The 18,429-nt window shown below is 52.9% G+C and overlaps 1 long non-coding RNA gene across 1 annotated transcript; it reads right to left on the minus strand.

The window, feature by feature from the left end:
- Nucleotides 1–5,863: 5,863 nt before the first annotated feature.
- On the minus strand, nt 5,864–14,326 carry LOC138845454 (uncharacterized). The gene is made up of 4 exons (XR_016221377.1): nt 13,851–14,326; nt 9,756–9,924; nt 6,469–6,601; nt 5,864–6,097 (listed from the first exon to the last, which is right to left on the minus strand). It is a non-coding gene; the product is annotated as an uncharacterized LOC138845454 (long non-coding RNA).
- Between the last annotated feature and the right edge of the window lie 4,103 nt (nt 14,327–18,429).

Genomic DNA, 18,429 nt, shown 5'->3' on the forward strand with positions numbered 1-18,429 from the left:
CCCTAAGTGCTAAGAACAGGCTGGGTCTGGAGCTGTGGCAACGCAGGCATCCCATATGGGGACCAGTTCGTGTCCCTGCTGCTCCACTTCCCATCCAGCTCCCTGCTAATGCACCTGGGAAAGCAGTGGAAGATGGCCCAAGTGCTTGGGTTCCTGCACCTGTGTGGGACTTGGATGAAGCTCCTGGCTCCTGGCTTCTGTTGTGGCCATCTAGGGAGTGAATCAGCAGATGGAAGGACTCTCTCTCTCTGTCTGTCTCTCTAATGCTTTCAAAATAAATAAATAAATCTTTTAAAAAATAAAATCGGGCTTTGGTCACTTGGTTCTCTTCATGCGCTCAGCATCTCCCAAATTGCTAATCTTTATACCCCATAAAAACATTGTTTCCTTGGTATTACTGAACAACAGACTTCTGTTTGAAAAAGCCCAGACTTCCCAGTGCTGTGGCTGCTGAGTGGTAACGTCTGGCTCTGTCCCACCAAAATGGAGTGGGCTATAATGGTGTTCCTTCCACGGACACAGATGAGAGCAGCTGGGGTCGCTGGTGCAGGTGGATGCATGCGAGAGCAGGAGCTGACTCTGCAGCACGCAGGGGTTCCACAGCCTTGCCTGCAGCCGAGAGTTGCTGAGAGCAGTGAGCACTGCACCCTGAGCTCAGGTCTAAGGGCTTGGAACGCAGGGACACCGCGGACCATGGAGGGAAGATCAGGCTTGGAGCTAAGAATGGGGGGAGAATTGAAAGCTGGTCGCTGGCTCGGGGTGGTTTGACTTGCGATTCTTCAAGTTTGCAAGGAGGTGGGAGCGATGTTTTAAGGTTTGTTTATTTATTTCAAAGGCAGAGTGACAGAGAGAGAGAAAAGGGAGAGAAAGAGAGAGAGAGAGAGAGAGGAGACAGAACCCATCTACTGGTTCACTCTTCAAATGGCTGCCATGGCCGGGGCTGGAGTAGGACAATACCAGGAGCCTGGAACTCCAGCTGGGTCTCCATGGAGGTGGCAGGGGTCCAAGCACCAGGAAAAGATGTGGACCCTTGCTTTTGGGGGGAACTAGAAAGCCTTCCGGTCAGCAGTCAGCGATCTTGACTGGCAGTACAGCATTCACCGGCTGCACACTCGGCCTCCCGTGGTGAAGGTCAGGGCTGGGAACCCAAGAGGCTTTTCAGCCTGTGGAGCAGCGGGTCTCAGAGGCTGCTCTCAGAACCGCCAGCACCAGCCTCCTCCGGGCCCTTGCTGACACACATTCCTTGCCCCCCACCCCCCGGCTGGATCCGAAGCTCTGGGAAGGGCCCCCGACCCTCCAGATGGCCTTGATGAGACCCCAGAGCCAGCGCTGCTCCCTGATTTTGGCTCGGCCAGAGCAGCCGAGGAGCCCTTCCTGGGCTCCCGGAGCCTCCCAGCCACTCTGGGGCATCCCTGGAGGCCTGAGGACTCAATTTCCTGCAAAGTCAGGCTGCTGCTGACGCCCTGCAGATAACATGACCCAGAAAATCAACCAGGAGCCGCTGAACAGCCTCCAGCAGGAACCCCTGGGAATCCACGGGGCTGAGGCTCCGGGTGAGGATGCAGCAAGGGGGAGGGCGGGGCAGGAGCTTCCAGACAGCACTGCAGGGCTCTGGGGCTCTGTATAAGAGGGGAGGGGTCCCCGCAGCCAGAGACCTGGCCTTGGAGCCTGGTGTGGGGCAGGCGGAAGGCTGTGGGGTTAGCAACACCAGGCGCTAGGGTCCCTCCACCTTACTGAGACACCGGGGCTCCTGCTTGCCTGCCCCTAGGCATCACCTGGGAAATGCCTGGGGGCCATTCCAACACCCCCACCGCGCCCAGGTTAGGCCTCGGACCAAGTCAGCCAGGGAGTCTGGGGGTGGCCCCAGGCTCAGGCCCTGCTTTGGGCTTCCCTGGTGATTCCAGTGTGCACGCCAAGTGCAAGCACTGCCGAGAACCCCTGGTCTGACTGCCCCTCTACATCCAGACCTTCCCAGTGGAGAAACACAAAGAAAGAATGAGCTGTGCCCACTCCCCTCTCCTTCGGGGGCCCCACATTCTTTAGAGGCAGCCCTTGCCTAGGCTGCTCGCCCTGTGCTCCAAATATTTAATGTTGCCATGCCCAGTGCATGCCTGCTGAACTCTTTTTTTTTTTTTTTTTTTTGACAGGCAGAGTGGACAGTGAGAGAGAGAGACAGAGAGAAAGGTCTTCCTTTGCCGTTGGTTCACCCTCCAATGGCCGCCACGGCTGGCGCACCGCGCTGATCCGATGGCAGGAGCCAGGTACTTATCCTGGTCTCCCATGGGGTGCAGGGCCCAAGCACTTGGGCCATCCTCCACTGCACTCCCTGGCCACAGCAGAGAGCTGGCCTGGAAGGGGGACAACCGGGACAGAATCTGGTGCCCCGACAGGGACTAGAACCCGGTGTGCTGGCGCTGCAAGGTGGAGGATTAGCCTAGTGAGCCACGGCGCTGGTCTGCCAAACTCTTGCATAGTGCCAAACCCTGGGGGCATGGCGTATTCCCTTGTGCAGACACACCCAGAACAAAGCGTGGTTTATATGTTGGGCAAATGAAAGGTTCACAACTAATAGTAAAACAGAGCAATTATAACACACTGTCATGAAATTGCCAGCAGTGGGGCTCTGGGCTCCTATTAAGTAAAATACGCACTATTTGAATACAAGCGCTGTGGTTCCATGTCAATCATTCTGGTGACCATGACAGCTACCGAGCCACTACCGGGCAGGTAGTGCATACAGCGTGGATACGCAGGACAAAGGGATGATTCACGTCCCAGGTGCAGTACTCAGCACAGAGCGTGATTGAAGTCTGCTTGTTTCTGGAATTTTCCATTTAGTGGTTTTGATCTGTGGCTGCACATATGGAACTGAAACCACAGAAAACAAAGCCATGGATGGGGGAATGGGTTTGGCAGGGGGACTCCAGTCCTCTCCCACTTGTCTGTCAAAGAGCTGCATGCCAGCCCGGGCCCATCCATCATTCTTCTGCAGGACGTTGTGGGCCAATGTGTGGTGTTCGTCTTGCTGTCTCCTCCTCTCCTGAGGCACTGCCTGTGCTGGGTGACAGCCCTAGCGTCACCTGGGCCCATGGGACTCAGCTTCAGTTTTCTCAGAGCCTCCCTTTGTCTTGGTGCCCTGGGCATTGTCAGGGACCTGTGGTGACAGGTGGAGCTGCCACTAAACTTGGCTGAGCCCTCCCCAGGGTTTACTCCATTTCTCTCAATGCAGGAGCCTGGGGGTGCAAGTGCACGTGCCTGGGTAAGCAGAGGGTGTGTGCTCCTGGGGTCTGGCTGGGAGACTTCTTCCAAGGCGCATCAATATCTTGTTTTTGCCAGGAAAAATCAAGCCGGGACTCAAATGTCAGTTTCTTTGAGCAGACCTGTCAATGATGATCTCAATAAAGTCACCCATTTGAGAAACGGCAGGTGCCAATGGCAGGTGTTAATACACCTCTTGTGGGCCCAAGAATGACAGGTTTGGGGCTGCTGGCCTTCAGTCAGACCCCTGAGTCTTCGTGATGGAACCTGTTTGAGGAGGAACACAAACACCCTCCCAGTGCTGATGCAGTGAGATAGCAGGGGTGAGCAGGGGAAGTGACCGAAGTGACTCGTTAGCAAAACTGCTGACGTCTTTCCCCAGGAAGTCTTAGGCTTTGCTGAGGTCTTGAAGAGGACTCTCCCTTAGCATTCAAGATTTCCCAGTGTGTAACCCATCAGCCTGGTGAAACACTTTCTGGCTTATTATTTTCAGACCATGGAATGTCGACGAAGCAACAAGCTTGGATTCATATTTGTAGTGCTGGCCGCTGTATGGTGCTCACTTGGTCTTTGAGATATCAATTATTCATGTGAATATGTCGTGCTCCAAGACTCTGGTAACTCAATTGTCTGAGGCTAAAATATGTGGAGGAGCAGCTTGGGGCAGAGCAGCTGAGTCTGCCTGGGGCCAGTGTATTATTTTCCTGGTTCTTCATCCGCTCTGTTGGGTTTAACCATTCTGAAGATGAACCATGGTCCAGATGGGTGAGTGTGAAGCCTGGGTGAGTTGCTCTTGGCTGTGCTGTCCTCTCTGGCACTGTCTTGGGCTTCTCTCCCGGGGTGCACAGGATTGGCAGATGGGGAAGAAGGGTTGGGGTTAGCACAGGGCTGGGACTGAGTCTTGGATGCCCAAGAGAGTGACCATTATCAAGCTTCCTAGACAGGCTGCCAACCTGTGTCCCCCAGCTCTATGTCTTAGGAAAGAGGCCTGGGGACAGCCCATGAAGTCTAAAGTAGCTAGGTTGGTGTCCCCAACCCTCTATAGAAACAAATAACGTATAGAGATAAGTTGGCAGGCAGTGGTGTGTATGCAAGAGGCCATCAGGCACCATTTCATTGTAATTGCATAACAGAGAGCAAAATAGAGCCTCATGCCCATTAGCAAGGCTACTGTCAGAAAAATAGAAAATCTCCAGAGTGAGCGAGGACGGGGAGGAAAATTGGAATCCTTGTGCCTCCGTGGTGGGAGTAAACATGGTGCCGGCACTGTGGACAGCAATGCGGCGGCTTCCCGAACAGATAAACACGGAAGTAGCATGGGGTCTGGTAAGTCCACTTGCCAGTGAAGCTACAGGAAATAAATCAGGCGGGAAGAGACAACATGGTGAGAGTCCCCTTATGTGAGTGCTGTGATATGGATGTGCACCCCAAGGGTTACTTGCTAGACATGGAATCCCCAGTGCAAGAGTGTTCAAAGGTGGGGGTCTTTAAGGAGGTGATGGGGTCACGAGGACTCTGCCTTTGTAGATGGATTAGTGGGGGCCAGTGTTGTGGTGCAGTGGGTTAAGCCACTTCTTGTGACACTGGCATCCCATGCCAGAGCACTGGTTCAAGTCCCGGCTGCTCCACTTCTGATCCAGCTCCCTGCTAATACACCTGGGAAAGCAGTGGAAGATGGTTCAAGTGCTTGTACCTCTGTCTCTGTGGGAGATCTGCATGGAATTCCTGCTCCATTTGGGGAGTGAACAAATGGATGGAAGACCTCTCTCTTTAGTCTGTCTCGAGTCTTCTCTGCCTTAAATAATTAAGTAAGTAAATTTTTAAAGCTGGATTAATGTTGCTACTTTGTTGCAATGGTGAGCTGGGCTCTCCCTCCATCTCTCCTACTTCCTCTTGCCGTTCTGCCTTCCACTGCAGCCACCCATCTTCCAGAAGCACAAGCCAGATAAACACCTGTTCTTTGTAAATTATGCAGTCTGTGGTGGTCTGTTATAGCGGCGCAGAATGGACGAGGACAATGACGTAAGCTAGAATAGGAAGATTCATCGAACAGAAAATGAAGCAGGGATCTCCAGGGGCTGGGGGAGGGGAGGACGCGGCGGTCACGTTCCATGGGTTTGGAGCTTTTGGAAGGATGAACGCTTTGGACACAGATGGTAGTGAGGCTCCCAGCATTGCAGATGGGCCTAATGCTACTTAAAAATGGTGGAAGGTAAATTTCATGTCTGTTTTTACCGTAATACAAAAAGGAGGATGGGAGCCATGGTAGTGGGTTCATCTACCTGGACAGCAGCGGGTCCGCTTCATGGCTCATGCACAGGTTCTCACTGGTGCAGCTGCTCCGTGTTTGCTTTCTCCCCACCACGATCTGTGTTCTCTCAAGGCAGAGTCCCAGCGCCCAGTACCCACAAGATGATGATGCTGAGTGGAGACTTGAGTGACCTCACTCATCTGAGGCTGGCCCCAGGACAACACCTGTCCTCCTGGCTCTGGCTCCTGGCTGGGTGGGTAGAGGGAGCCCCGACCTTCATGCCCAAAACCAGAGCAAGCAGCCTCAGAGCAGCTGCACTTGGAGCAATGCCATCCACCCCTGGATTCACCCTATTTTTTAGAGACTTATTTATTTACCTGAAAGCCAGAGTTACACAGAGAGAAAAGGAGAGGCAGAGAGAGAGAGAGGTCTTCCATCTGCTGGTTCACTCTCCAACTGGGTGCAATGGCTGGAGCTGTGCCGATCCAAAGCCAGGAGCCAGGAGCTTCCTCTGGGTCTTCCCATGCAGGTGCACGGGCCTAAGGACTTGGGCCATCTTCCACTGCTTTCCCAGGCCACAGCAGAGAGCTGGATTGGAAGCGGAGAATCCGGGACTCGAACCAGTGCCCATATGGTATGCTGGCACCACAACGCAAGCCCCAGGATTCACCCTATTTCATTTTGGGGCTAGAATTCCTCCTTGTCTTCCACCAGACTCTCCCTGAAGGCTGCCATTAGTGACAGTAGGGTACCTGGGCAGAGGCACCCTCTTCTCTTACATCATGCCTTGTGGACCAGGCATATTCTGCCCCCCACCCCAGCCCTGGACCAAGGAGGGAAGCTTGCTTGCCCCTTTCTTGGTGGCTGAGAGCCAGGGACCCCAACCTGAGTCCTTGCTCCACCCAAGCCTCTCTCCCGACAATGCCGAGCCCTGGGTGGCTCTCACCTTTGCTGCTCACCTGTCTCCCCAGCACTGTGAGTCTGTCTGGTCAGTGCTGGCTACAAATCAAGATACCCCTTGTGGAACAGGTCACTGCTGCTCCCAGCAGATCCTGATCTGTGCTCTGTGTTTCTGAGGATGCCAGGGGCTGCCTGGGAAAAAAAGGGACAAAGTTAGGTGCTGGTTTACCTCTAGTCGAACCCCTGGGCCTTGTTGGTCTCATTTGTACAAGGTTGCTTCCAAAAGTCTGTGGAAAAATGGAAATAAAAGGTATGCTTATTGTGATGCAAGAAAAAACTGAAATCTGTGTTCAGTTTATATATCATGCATTTCCCATGAACTTTTTACAAAAATGTTTATTTATTTGAGAGAGAGAGAGAGAAAGAGAGAGAGAGAGAGAATGAGGCTCTTCCATCTGCTGGTTCATTCTCCAAATGGCTGCAATGACCAGGGCTGGGCCAGGCTGAAGCCAGGAGCCAGGAGCTTCTTCTGGGTCTCCCACATGGGTTAAGGGGTCCAAGCACTTGGGCCACCTTCTACTGCTTTCCCAGGTGCATTAGCAGGAAGCTAGATCAGAAGTGGAGCAGCTGGGACTCAGAATGGCACCCATATGGGATGCTGGCGCTGCAGGGGCAGCTTTACCCGCTATGCCACAGTGCTGGCTCTCCCTCCATGAACTTTTTTTTTTTTTTGACAGGCAGAGTGGACAGTGAGAGAGAGAGAAAGAGAGAAAGGTCTTCCATTGCCGTTGGTTCACCCTCCAATGGCTGCTGCAGCCGGCATGCTGCGGCTGGCGCACCACACTGATCCGAAGGCAGGAGCCAGGTGCTTCTCCTGGTCTCCCATGGGGTGCAGGGCCCAAGCACTTGGGCCATCCTCCACTGCACTCCCTGGCCACAGCAGAGAGCTGGCCTGGAAGAGGAGCAACCGGGACAGAATCCAGCGCCCTGACCGGGACTAGAACCCGGTGTGCCGGTGCCGCGAGGCAGAGGATTAGCCTAGTGAGCCACGGCGCCGGCCCTCCCTCCATGAACTTTTAAAAGATCCCTCATATGCATGGATTTAAAAAAAAATGTCTGCACCCAAATCAACCCATCTTTTCACTTAGCTTCCTGTAAGTTTGCTGCAGCTCCCTGGTACAAGGAGATGAGAGGATCTGAGGACCACAGTCTCCTGCAGCTCTGACACCTTGGGCTCCTACACCCAGGTGGGAACTGCTGAGGACACCCATCCCTGTCCCCCAGCCTCTCGGAGCCTGCTCTGTGTCTGGGGTCATGGGCACCACCAGCACTTCCGCATCTAAGCAGCCTGGAGGAACTCACCTCTCCATCCTGGTGCTGGAGTGGCTGCTAACAGCAGCAGCCTACAGTACTCAGGTTCGAAGCCCCAGGGCCTGCTTGCACTTCTAGTTTTCCTTGGCCTTCCCAGTTCAGTAGAACCCTGCTGGGCTCCTCCTCATCACTGGCTTTGCTCTCATCTGCTTCTTCTTCATGCCACCCCTAAGCCTGGGGCTGGTGCCCGGAGCTGCCTGTTCATCCCCTGATGTGGGCAGCCTCCTGCCCCCTGCACCTCTTCCTGCTGGTCCAGCCTCTGCACAGCAGCCTGGGGATTCCGCAACCCAGAGGAGGAGCCACGTCACTCCCCAGTGGAAGAATTCTGCAGCTCTCTCCTTCCTGCGGCCCCTGCCAGGGTCTGGGGCAAGGGTATTTGGCTGGCAAATGTTCAACTGGCAGGCTGTTACAGGGATGTGGAGCCGGCAGGCAGAGCTGCAAAGTAGCACACAGTGGCCAGCATTTGTCCGTCAGATGATTTCAAGAGCAGAGAGGAAAACGGATTGAAATAATCAGAACATCACTGGGTTTGAGTACCCTGTTTGTTACGTGCTGCTAATTTCATTGTGAATGATTTCTGCATGATGGCATTCAGTCTTACCAACAGCTGAAAATTTAACCAAGCCCTCCGGAGCTGACCCCGGTCCATATCTGAAGATGGAGTTGGTCTCACAAGGGGTGGGTGGAATGCAGCGCCTTGAGCTTGGGGGCTGCAAGCATGGGGCTGGAATGTGGATTTTGTCCTGGCACTGGGGACCAAGCCTGCCCATCCAAGATCTTGTCCTGCTCTGTTTTCTAGAGTAGAATTGCAGGGCTCCTGGGAGGTGGTCCCGTCTTGAAGTTTTCCAGGTCCTTCCAGCTACAGTCTCCTCTTAAGTATGTCTGGGACATAGTCACAGCCCAGAGCCAGGCCTCAGCTATGGGCTCTGCAGGTACACGGGCCTCTCTTGTGCAGGGTCCTGGGTTGTCTGACCCCTGATTTCCTCCCCTCCCATCATGCTCACAGGCTCCAAAGGCTCTGTTCAGTGTCCAGGAGGGGACAGTGGCCTGGGTCTTGGATCTCCTGGCTCTTGGGCCCTTCTGCATGCACGGTTTCCTTCCAGAAGGACCTGGGGTGCACAAGATTCTTCCTGCCTGAGAAAGTATGTTTGGGACAAAAGCAAAACCCAACCAAACAAAAGCTGCTCTGAGCCTGCACACTGTCTTCTGGGAGTGCAGGAAAAGGCCAGGGAGATTAATGAGTGGGGGAGAAGGTAGAGGGAAGGAGAGGCCTGCCCACCCCGCCCCCACCCTCTAGGGAAGCCAGGCTCTGGGGGGATGCCTGTGCTTGTTCAGGAGTTGGACGAGGCCCCGGAGGCCTCTGCATCTGCTGAGCAGAGACAGCGCCCTCATCTCATGAGGGCAGACTGGACTCCTGCACCCTTGGGAAAGTTGCATGCAGATCTGAATCCAGACAGCAGGGAGTGCTGGGGGCATAGCCTGGTGTCCGACTCTCTGTGGCTGAGACAGCGTTGAAACGTGGGATTGGAGAGAACCGCCGTCCGTGGAAGAGTTGAAACACAAAGCACCACACACCCCGTATTCAAACTTGAACCTGAACATCCTTTACATTCGTGGAAAGTGGAGCGCAGAGGACTGCGGACAGCTCCGGGCAGCCAACAAATGCTGGCCGATGTCATTCTGTGGTTCCCATCACAAGAAGCCCGAGGAACCAGTGGGATTCAAGGCAGACACAGATCAGATCATGGCAGAGGAGTTTTCCTTTGCAATCCTTGACCTTCGTCTGGAGTATGGGTTTCTATCTAGCACCCTCGGGTTGTGGTAGGGGGGGACACCCAGCTGCAGTGCAAGCTTTGCATGCAAACTGGCCTGCACCTGGGCCACCTCTTTAGTCCTCCAGCAGGGCTCCTGGACCCGCAGGAGACCCCGAGGGCCCTTGGGAGTGCACTCAGAAACCCTGCGCCCCGTCTCTCACCTTCCCACCTCAACAGGCGTGGCTGTCCATCTTCTGCACCCCTGTGCTTGCCCTCATTGTGCTAGTGGGTGTCAGTGCCACTGACACTTCTGAGTGCTCACACGGAGTGGAGCACAGGGCCAGGGCAGGTTTGTTTGTGTCTCTGTCCCCCTTCTTGTTCTCCGAGCACCTGGAAAACAGGAAGTGTGTTTAATACCACTTTATCCCTTTGTACCTCGGGTTCAGACTAAGACAATGCTTGATTTATGGCAGGTGCCCTGTAAATATTTGTAGAAGGAACTTGCACGAACTAATTTGCAACCACGTCATCTTGTCACCTGCCCTTGGCAAGAAGGCCCGTCGCTCCAGGTCCGCCCTTCCAGGTCACCCTACCGGAGCCACCTTCATCCGGGGCTCTCTCAGTTTTTTCCTCCTCTGCGGGCGCTGAGCCTGGACGACTCCGATTCTGGGGCCAGGGCCGTTTCCTGAGAGGTGGGCACAGGACATGCTGGAATGTGCTGCCCTTCATTTAAGTCTGTGCAACCAAATTTTACCTAGGCCTGCTTGCCTCAGCTCCAGGTCCCGTCCTAGCACAGGGATCCAGCAACAGGAATTTGCAACTCCAACGGTGCAAACTCATTGCAACTCCAAAAATTGTTTCAGGGCAGCGTAAGATTTCATGTTATTTTATTTTTCTGAAACCTTGCACCATTTGTTATCTTGTTGTTAAGATTTCTTTATTTATTTGAAAGTCAGAGTTACAGAGAAGGAGAGGCAGAGGCAGAGTGAGAGCGAGAGCGAGCGAGCGAGAGGTCTTTCGTCTGCTAGCTCACTCTCCAAATGGCTGAAACAGCCAGGGCTGGGCTAGGCCAAAGCCAGGAGCCTATAGCTTCTTCTGGGTCTCCCACATGGGTGCAGGGGCCCAAGCACTTGGACCACCCTCGGCTGCTTTCCCAGGCACATTAGCAGAGAGATGGATGGGAAGTAGAGTAGACGGGACTCAAACTGGTGCCCATATGGGATGCTGGCGCCATGGGCAGTGGCTTTACCAGCTATGCCACAGCACCAGCACCATTTAATTAATTAATTAATTTAACTTCAGCTCCCACACGGAAGGGAGAACATGTGGTATCAGTCTTTCTGTGTCTGGCCTATACCTCAGGCAGGAGCAGGCCCTTGGCCACACACACCGCATGACTGCTCTGTCACCTGCACTGCATGGGCCACTCGGAGGAACCGTCCCACCCACCTGCCTGGCCGGTGCTGCACCAAGGCCACGGGTTCCTCCCACACCCAAAGCCGCTTTTCTTGGTGGAATGCAGACCGTTCCCTGCTGGGGACCCAGCCAACACTTGGCAGGGCTCAATGTCACATTCAGTTCCAGATTAACTCGAGGTGGAACAGTTTTGCTGAACGCGGAGAGACCTCTGAGTTATTCGTTCATTTTCTGAAATCCTAAACAGCTTCAACAGCAGGGTTTTGGATTTCTGCATGTACGACTCGTGAACTCCATGAATACTATGTTCACAACAGATAAGCAAGCGTCCCTACTGAGTATAGCAACTGTGGTGCCTTCTTGCATTTCTGTAAGAGATGGTTTTTCTCAGGGCTGGTGCTGTGGTGTATTGGGTTAAGCCACTGCCTGTGCCGCCAGCATCCCATATTGGGGCCTGTTTGAGTCCTGGCTGCTCCACTTCCAATCCAGCTCCCTGCTAATGGCCTGGGAAAGCAGTGGAAGATGGCCCAAGTCCTTGGACCTCTGTACCTGCATGGGAGACCTGGATGAAGCTCCTGGCTTCTGGCCCAGCCCAGCCCCAGCCAATAGCTGCTATCTAGAGAGTGAACCACTGGATGGTTATATACATCCATAAATACACATAGAGCCAATTTTAAGGTATCTTCATTGTATTTTAACATGACATTTAAAGTAAAAATTTCCATCATATACCATCACAGGAACGCGTCACTCGGACCTGCCTGGACGTGACAGGAGTGCAGGGAAGGGCACCAGGACTTGGGCCACTGCAGCTGGGCCAAGTCACAACTCCCCCAGGCTGCAGATCAAAGCCAGGTCTCCTGATTGTGGGCACGTCCCTCTCTCAGGCCTCATTGCAAAAGGAAGGTTTTGGGTTTTTTCCAGACTTCATGTTTTTTCTACTCTGGTATCACAGCTTTTGATCCAGTTCAACACAGAGCCTGCATCCAGACAGCCAGTGCTGTCAGAGAGAGAGAGAGAGCTCGGCTCTGTGAGGTAGTGAGCCCCCCGTGCGTGGGGGAGTCCAAGTTGGAAGGTGCTTGGTGGTGACTTCCTAGAGAGGATTCAGAGAGCAGGCAGGAGGCGCTTCCACGCCTCACACCACGGAGAGCCGTGAGTCCTGAATTCCAGCTCAAAGTCCTGGGATGAAGTTTAAAAAGAAAACCCAACTCTTGCGGCTGGTGTTGTGGCGTGTGCTGCCAGCATCCCATAGGGGAGCCTGTTCATGTCCTGGCTGCTCCACTTCCCAATCCAACTCCCTGCTAATAGCCTAGAAAAAGCAACAGAAGATGATAGAAGTGTTTGGGTCCCTACCAGCCACGTGGGAGAGCTTGGATAAAGCTCCTGGCTCCTGGCTTCTGCCTGGCACACCTCTGGCCATTGTGGCCATCTGGGGAGTGAACCAGTGAATGGAAGATCTCTCTCTTTCTGTCTGTCTCTCTCTGTCTCTGTCTCTTGCTCTTTCTCTTTCTCTGTAACTGCCTTTCAAATATATTTTAAAGATCTATTTATTTATTTTAAAGGCAGAGTTACAGAAAGAGAGAGAGAGAGAAGGAGGAGGAGGAGGAGGAGGAGGCGGGGGCGGGGGCGGCAAGCTCTTACTGCTCATTCACTCCCCAGATGGCCACAACAGCCAGGGCTGGGCCGGGAGGAGGCCAGGAGCCAGAGCTTGTTCCGGGTCTCCCACGTGGGTTTCAGGGCTCAAGCACTTGGGCCATCACTGCTGCCTCTCATTAGCAGGAAGCTGGAACAGGCAGCAGAGCCGAGTCACAGACCCGGCATTCTGATAGGAGACGCAGGTGTCCCAAGGACCACACCAAATACTTGTCGCCAGGACTTCTTCATATCATCCTAGGAAGGGCTCCCGGCTGGGTGGGTATTTTTCTGGAGGTTAAAAAGAAACTCTTATTGCAAACGCAGATGCTGGGAACATTCCAGAGGGTTTCGGTGTATGGAGAATAGGGAGCGTGGAGCAGAAGCCAGTGTTTCCTGGGATGACGTTTCCCTGTCATCACTGGGGAGAAGCCACAAAGAAGTCACCCAGCAGGAGGTCTCAGAAGTGCGGGACCAGCAGCTTCACAAGAGAGCACGCCTCAGAAGCTTGTGGGCAGGCAGCAGCCTGAGTCTCCACAGCCCCTCCAGGGGGTGCTGCACCTGCTAATGTTTGACCTTTGACATCTATCAGGTTTCTATGGGGACAATGCCAGGACCCCTGCTGAGACCAAAACCCAGATTTTTTTTCCCCCAAATCTTTTCCATTGAACCCACAGCAGGGTGGGCGGCTGTGGCTGTCTTCCTGGTCTGTGATGGGGCAATGCTGACTTTTATATGTAAACGCGGCTGGGTGCTGGTGGCCAGTTTTTTTTTTTTTTTTTTTTTTTTTTTTTTTTTTTTTTAGGTTTCAAGAGCAAAGTGGATTTCCCCTGCATAGCATGAAGGGCATCTTCCAATCAGGCCTTATGAGAAATAACTGACGCCCCCCGGAGAAGGGAAGAATTCTACATGCAGACGGAGCTCAAGGCCGAAACACCCACTCTTGGCAGGATTTAGAGTGCCGGTCTGCCCTGCAGATTTCAAACTTGCCAGTCCCCACAATTCCCCGAGCCAGCTCCTAAATCCCATTCCCCTGTCTGTGCACCCTAGCTACTACTGGCCCTGCTTCCCCGGAGGACCCTGGGTGCAGCACTAGAATCAGGTCTGAACCATCTTTCTCAGCCCCAAACCCAGCGGCACCATCAGCTTCAGCTCAAGCCCCTACCACAGGCGGGAGCCAGCCCAGGTGACACACCACCACAGCCATCCGGGACTTGCGGTATTAACTAGGAGCCCTATAAAATCACCTATCAGGGATCACTGCTTACCGATTGAACGCACTGGCAAACGAGAAGGTGAGTCCCACCCTGCAGCTCTCTCTCTTTCTCTCGCTTAGCCCCTGTGAACTGCATTTTCTTCATCTATGAAGGAGTGCTATGGAGATTGTTTGCTTTTGTGGCTTTCGTAAAGCTTATGGGAGTGTCTCCAAAGTGCCAATTCATGCTGGGCTTGTAGTAGGCACTCAGTGGATGATTGCAATCCTTTCAGCTTACTTTGAAAAGCAGGGTATACCACATGTTCATCCTGGGTTTATTGGTAGCATTCGATTGCAACTGCTACCTGAGCATGACTGAGCAGCGCACTGGGCACTGACTGGGAAGAGAGTGGTTGGATTAGGGTGGAACTGGCAGGATCAGCCTTTGGTGACTTGCAACACCCAGGGAGAAGGATCCACCCACACCTCCTGGTGCAGAGAACCCAGGCAAGACACAGGTTCTTGAAATTTCTATCACAACCACACCGATGCAGGGAGGACGAAGGGCAGACCGTCTGCTGGAGACATTAGGTGTGCCTAACTCTAGGGACAGCAACGAACATTATCAAACAACACAGTTTTGTTTTCCACAGAGAAGAAGGCTATTCGAAGGCAGAGATTGGTGGCTCTTCCTGTAACTGGAGCACTCACATTATGTAAATGGTGCATTTGAAACCCTGCATGCATTGGATGAGCTTAGGAGGACCAGAGGCCAATCCTGATTCATGAACAATTTAGGAGAGTTCTGACAATGAGCAACTCTGAAGGCTGTTAAAGCAACACTGAGAGCCTTCCCTTTCTCAAAGCTCCAAGCCTAGACGGGTCATAAATGCATTTAACAAAACTTTTGAGGGATGCTTCATTGGCAATCTTTACAAGTGGTTCTATAAATAGAAAAAAGTTTTCCAGCTCATTTTACGAGGCCACTGTAATTTGTAACTTAAGAACCGTAAATGTTAAGAAAACAACACTCTGATTTGTATGTGTTAATGTGAAGGCAAAGGTTTAAATGGTAACTAAGCCAACCAAATAATATGCTAAAATATATCATAAGCAATAGGATGTAGGTGTCCTTACACCTCCCTGTCCTCCCTTCCCCCCTTCCACCCCCTCCCCTTCCCTTCCCCCCCCTTCCCTTCCCTCCCCAGATTTATATTATTTATTTGAAAGGCAGAGTGACAGGGAGAAGCAGAGAAAGAAATCTTCCATCTGCCGGTTCACTCCCCAAATGTCTGTTTGGATGGGGATGGGCCAGGCTGAAGCCAGGAGCCTGGAACTCCATCCAGGTCTCCCATATGGGTGTCAGGGGCCCAAGCACCTTGCACCATCTTCCGTTGCTTTCCCCAGGTGCACTAGCAGGGAGCTGGATCTGAAATAGAGCAGCCAGGTGGAGTCAAGCAGCTCTCTGATGTGGGATGTCAGCATCTCATGCGGTGGCCTAATCTGCTGCACAACACTGCTCCCTGGAGTTTTCTTTATGGGAAGATTGTTTTAAAAAACTTATTTGGGAGAGAGAGAGAGAGAGAGAGAGAGAGAGAGAGAGAGAGAGAGATGTCTTACATACACTGGGTCACTCCCCAAACAGTTGCAACGGCTGGAACTAGGCTGATCTGAAGCCAGGAGCCAGGAGCTTCCTCTGGGTCTCCCACATGGGTGCAGGGGCCCAAGGACTTGGGCCATCTTCTACTGCTTTCCCAGGCCATAGCAGAGAGCTGTATCAGAAGAGGAGCAGATGAGACTTGAACCAGTGTCCATATGGGATGCCAGCGCCTTAGATGGAGGCTTAGCCTACTATGCCATAGCTGGCCTCTGTGGCAAGATTTCAGAGTACACAATCAATGTAAAATAAATAGATCGAAGGCTATTTCAGTTTATGGTTCCTCTTGAGTGTTGATAGTTTTTTTTGAAGAATTCATCTGTTTTATCTAATTTGTGCTATATGTTTTCCTCAAGTCTCATTCTCTTATTTTTTTAAAAGATTTATTTATTTATTTGAAAGTCAGAATTACACAGAGAGAGGAGAGGCAGAGAGAGAGAGAGAGAGAGAGAGAGAGAGAGGTCTTCCATCTGCTGCATTACTCCCCAATTGGCTGCAGTGGCTGGAGCTGAGCTAGTCAGAAGCCAGGAGCCAGGAGCTTCTTCTGTGCCTCCCACATGGGTGCAGGGGCCCAAGGACTTGGGCCATCTTCTACTGCTTTCCGAGTACATAGCAGAGAGCTGGATCAGAAGTAGAACAGCTGGAACTTGAACTGGCTCCCATATGGGATGCCGGCACTGCAGGAGGCGGCTTTACCAGCTATGCTACAGCGCCGGCCCCTCATTCTCTTATTTTTTAACTTCTGTAGAATGTAGAGATTCCACAGTGCCCATTCCGGATATCAGGAACTTGAGCTTCCTGTGATGAGTCCAATCAGTTTTACTGATCTTCTCTAAGCACACAAAAAGTCCCGCTTATGCTTTAATTGATTTCATTTTATTTTTCTATTGCATCAATGTATCCTCTGAGCTTTGCTATTGCTTCCTTTGGGTTTAGTTTGTACTTCGTGCTAGCTTTTTAAGGAAAATGAAATCATAGATTTGAAATGTCTTCCTTTGTAACTCATTTTAGGACTGTAAGTTTTCCTTAAAGTATTGCTGCAGCCACACCCCACCAATTTTGTGCTCCCACAGTCAACAATTGAGTGGATTCGCTCCTCATTTTCCTGCTTCTTTGCCTATGTGGTCATTGGCAAGTTTGTTTTCCTGTATGCATTTTTTAGCTTTTTCCTGGTTTGTACATTCTGTGCCTTTAAGATGTAGTTCGAATCATTTGGAATAATGAATGATTCCACAGTCCCAAGGTGAGGCTCTGCCTGGTGGACCTGTCACCAGGTGGTTGGTGCACCTGTCCCCCAGTGTCAGGAAGGGTCTTTGTCCACCCCCGTGTGGGTGCTGAACTCCCCTCCTCCCACTCTGTGGGCGCTTCTTCCCAGGGCTTGGGTGGGGTGGGGGAAGCCCTCATACCCACTCACGGAGCACTCCAGGCTGCCTGCTTCCCGGGGACTCTTCCTTTGCAGATGTCTGAACTGGTCTCTGCTCCTCGTCCAGGTCCCAGGCACCTGCACCATGGACTCTGCTTTGTCTCTGCTCCTGAGCCTGCTGAGCTGGGTCAAGGTTCTTGCAGCCTCTGTGCGATGGCCGGAAGCTCCCTGGGTGGCTTGCAGGCACCGGCTGTGTTCTGAGAACCATTATTTCCGCAATTGAGCCGTTTTCCCCACAGTTATTTCAGTGTGAGGGTGCCTTCCTCTCGGCGCTTTAAATCCACCCCTCCCTCCCACCCTCCCTCCCTCCAGGGACTTATTTATTTATTTGAAAACAGAATTACACAGAGAGAGGGAAATCCAGAAAGAGACAGATCATTCATCTTTTGGTTCACTCCTCGAATGGCCTCAATGACCGGGACTGGGCCAGGCTGAAGCCAGAAACTCCATCCAGGTCTCGCATGGGGGCGACGAGAGCCCCCACGACTTGAGCCATAACTGCTGCATTTGCAAGGAGCTGGAGTCAGGAGCAGAGCTGGGGGATTGCACCCTGGGTCGCAGGTGTGGTGACCACACCCACTCAGCGAGTTCCTATGTCTGCAGCTCTGGGAGCTGCCGCAGCAGAGGCTGTGAAGCCTCCAGAGACCGCTAGGGGGCAGCAGAGGCCCAGGCGTGTGAGGGGCTCGTCTCTTTCTCCCCTCCCACGCCACCTCTCTTAGTCACTGCCCTTGGCCGATTGCTCCTCAGCTCTCAGCTTGGCTGCCCACGGCTCTTCCTCCTGTGTGGTGGGCTTAGCTTCTCCTTGGAAGTCAGCAGCTTGGGATACCAAGCAGAGGTGCGAAGCCAGGGTGATGGGTGGCTTTGTGGGGGGGATGTCACCTGCTTCCCTCCTGGCTGTTTTCCTCTCTGATCTGCCTTGCTCTCAAGCTGACGTCCCCCCGTGGTATCTCAGACAGCTGCTGTGGCTCCAGCCTCTGGAACAAGGCCCTGTTGCATTTGATTGAATTAACTCTGGGGCACAGGCCTCCCAGGCTGGCTAAAGTCTTATGGGCAGGCTTAAGCTTGGATTGCATGATCATTTCTCGAGTCAATGTTTGTGTTAAAGGAGCTGAGGGTCTTCTAGGAGCCCCAAGATAGTGGGGACTTAGTCCTGGGGCTTGGGGAGGGGCTCCATCAACTCCCAAACCACACTCATTCTGGGTTTGGGGTTGCAGCTGGGGAATGCTTGCAAGCTTCCTACAGTGTTCACGGCTTGGCAAAGACAGAAAGGCTCAGCGACTGGGGAGCACCAGGCCAGTGGTGTGTGATGGGCACATGTGTGTGGCCAGGGAGCCCAGCGCTCAGCACGCCCACAGAAGCCAAGGGCAGCCCCAGGCAAACAGGCTTTGTGGTCTCTGCCCAAGGCTGGCGGGAGCTGGGGTCTGACTCAGCTGCCTGTCTCAGCTTCTCCCAAGATGGATTAATCATCCACCTAGCATCACACTAGGCCTGGATCAGAGCCAAAGGACCTCAAAGAATGTTCTGTTCACTGGAAGGGAGACAAGAACACCAAGAAATGTGCAAGGCAGCGGG

Source organism: Oryctolagus cuniculus, chromosome 15 (genome assembly GCF_051225735.1).
Source record: "Oryctolagus cuniculus isolate XC-2025 breed Fujian yellow rabbit chromosome 15, ASM5122573v1, whole genome shotgun sequence".
NCBI classification, from domain to species: Eukaryota; Metazoa; Chordata; class Mammalia; order Lagomorpha; family Leporidae; genus Oryctolagus; species Oryctolagus cuniculus.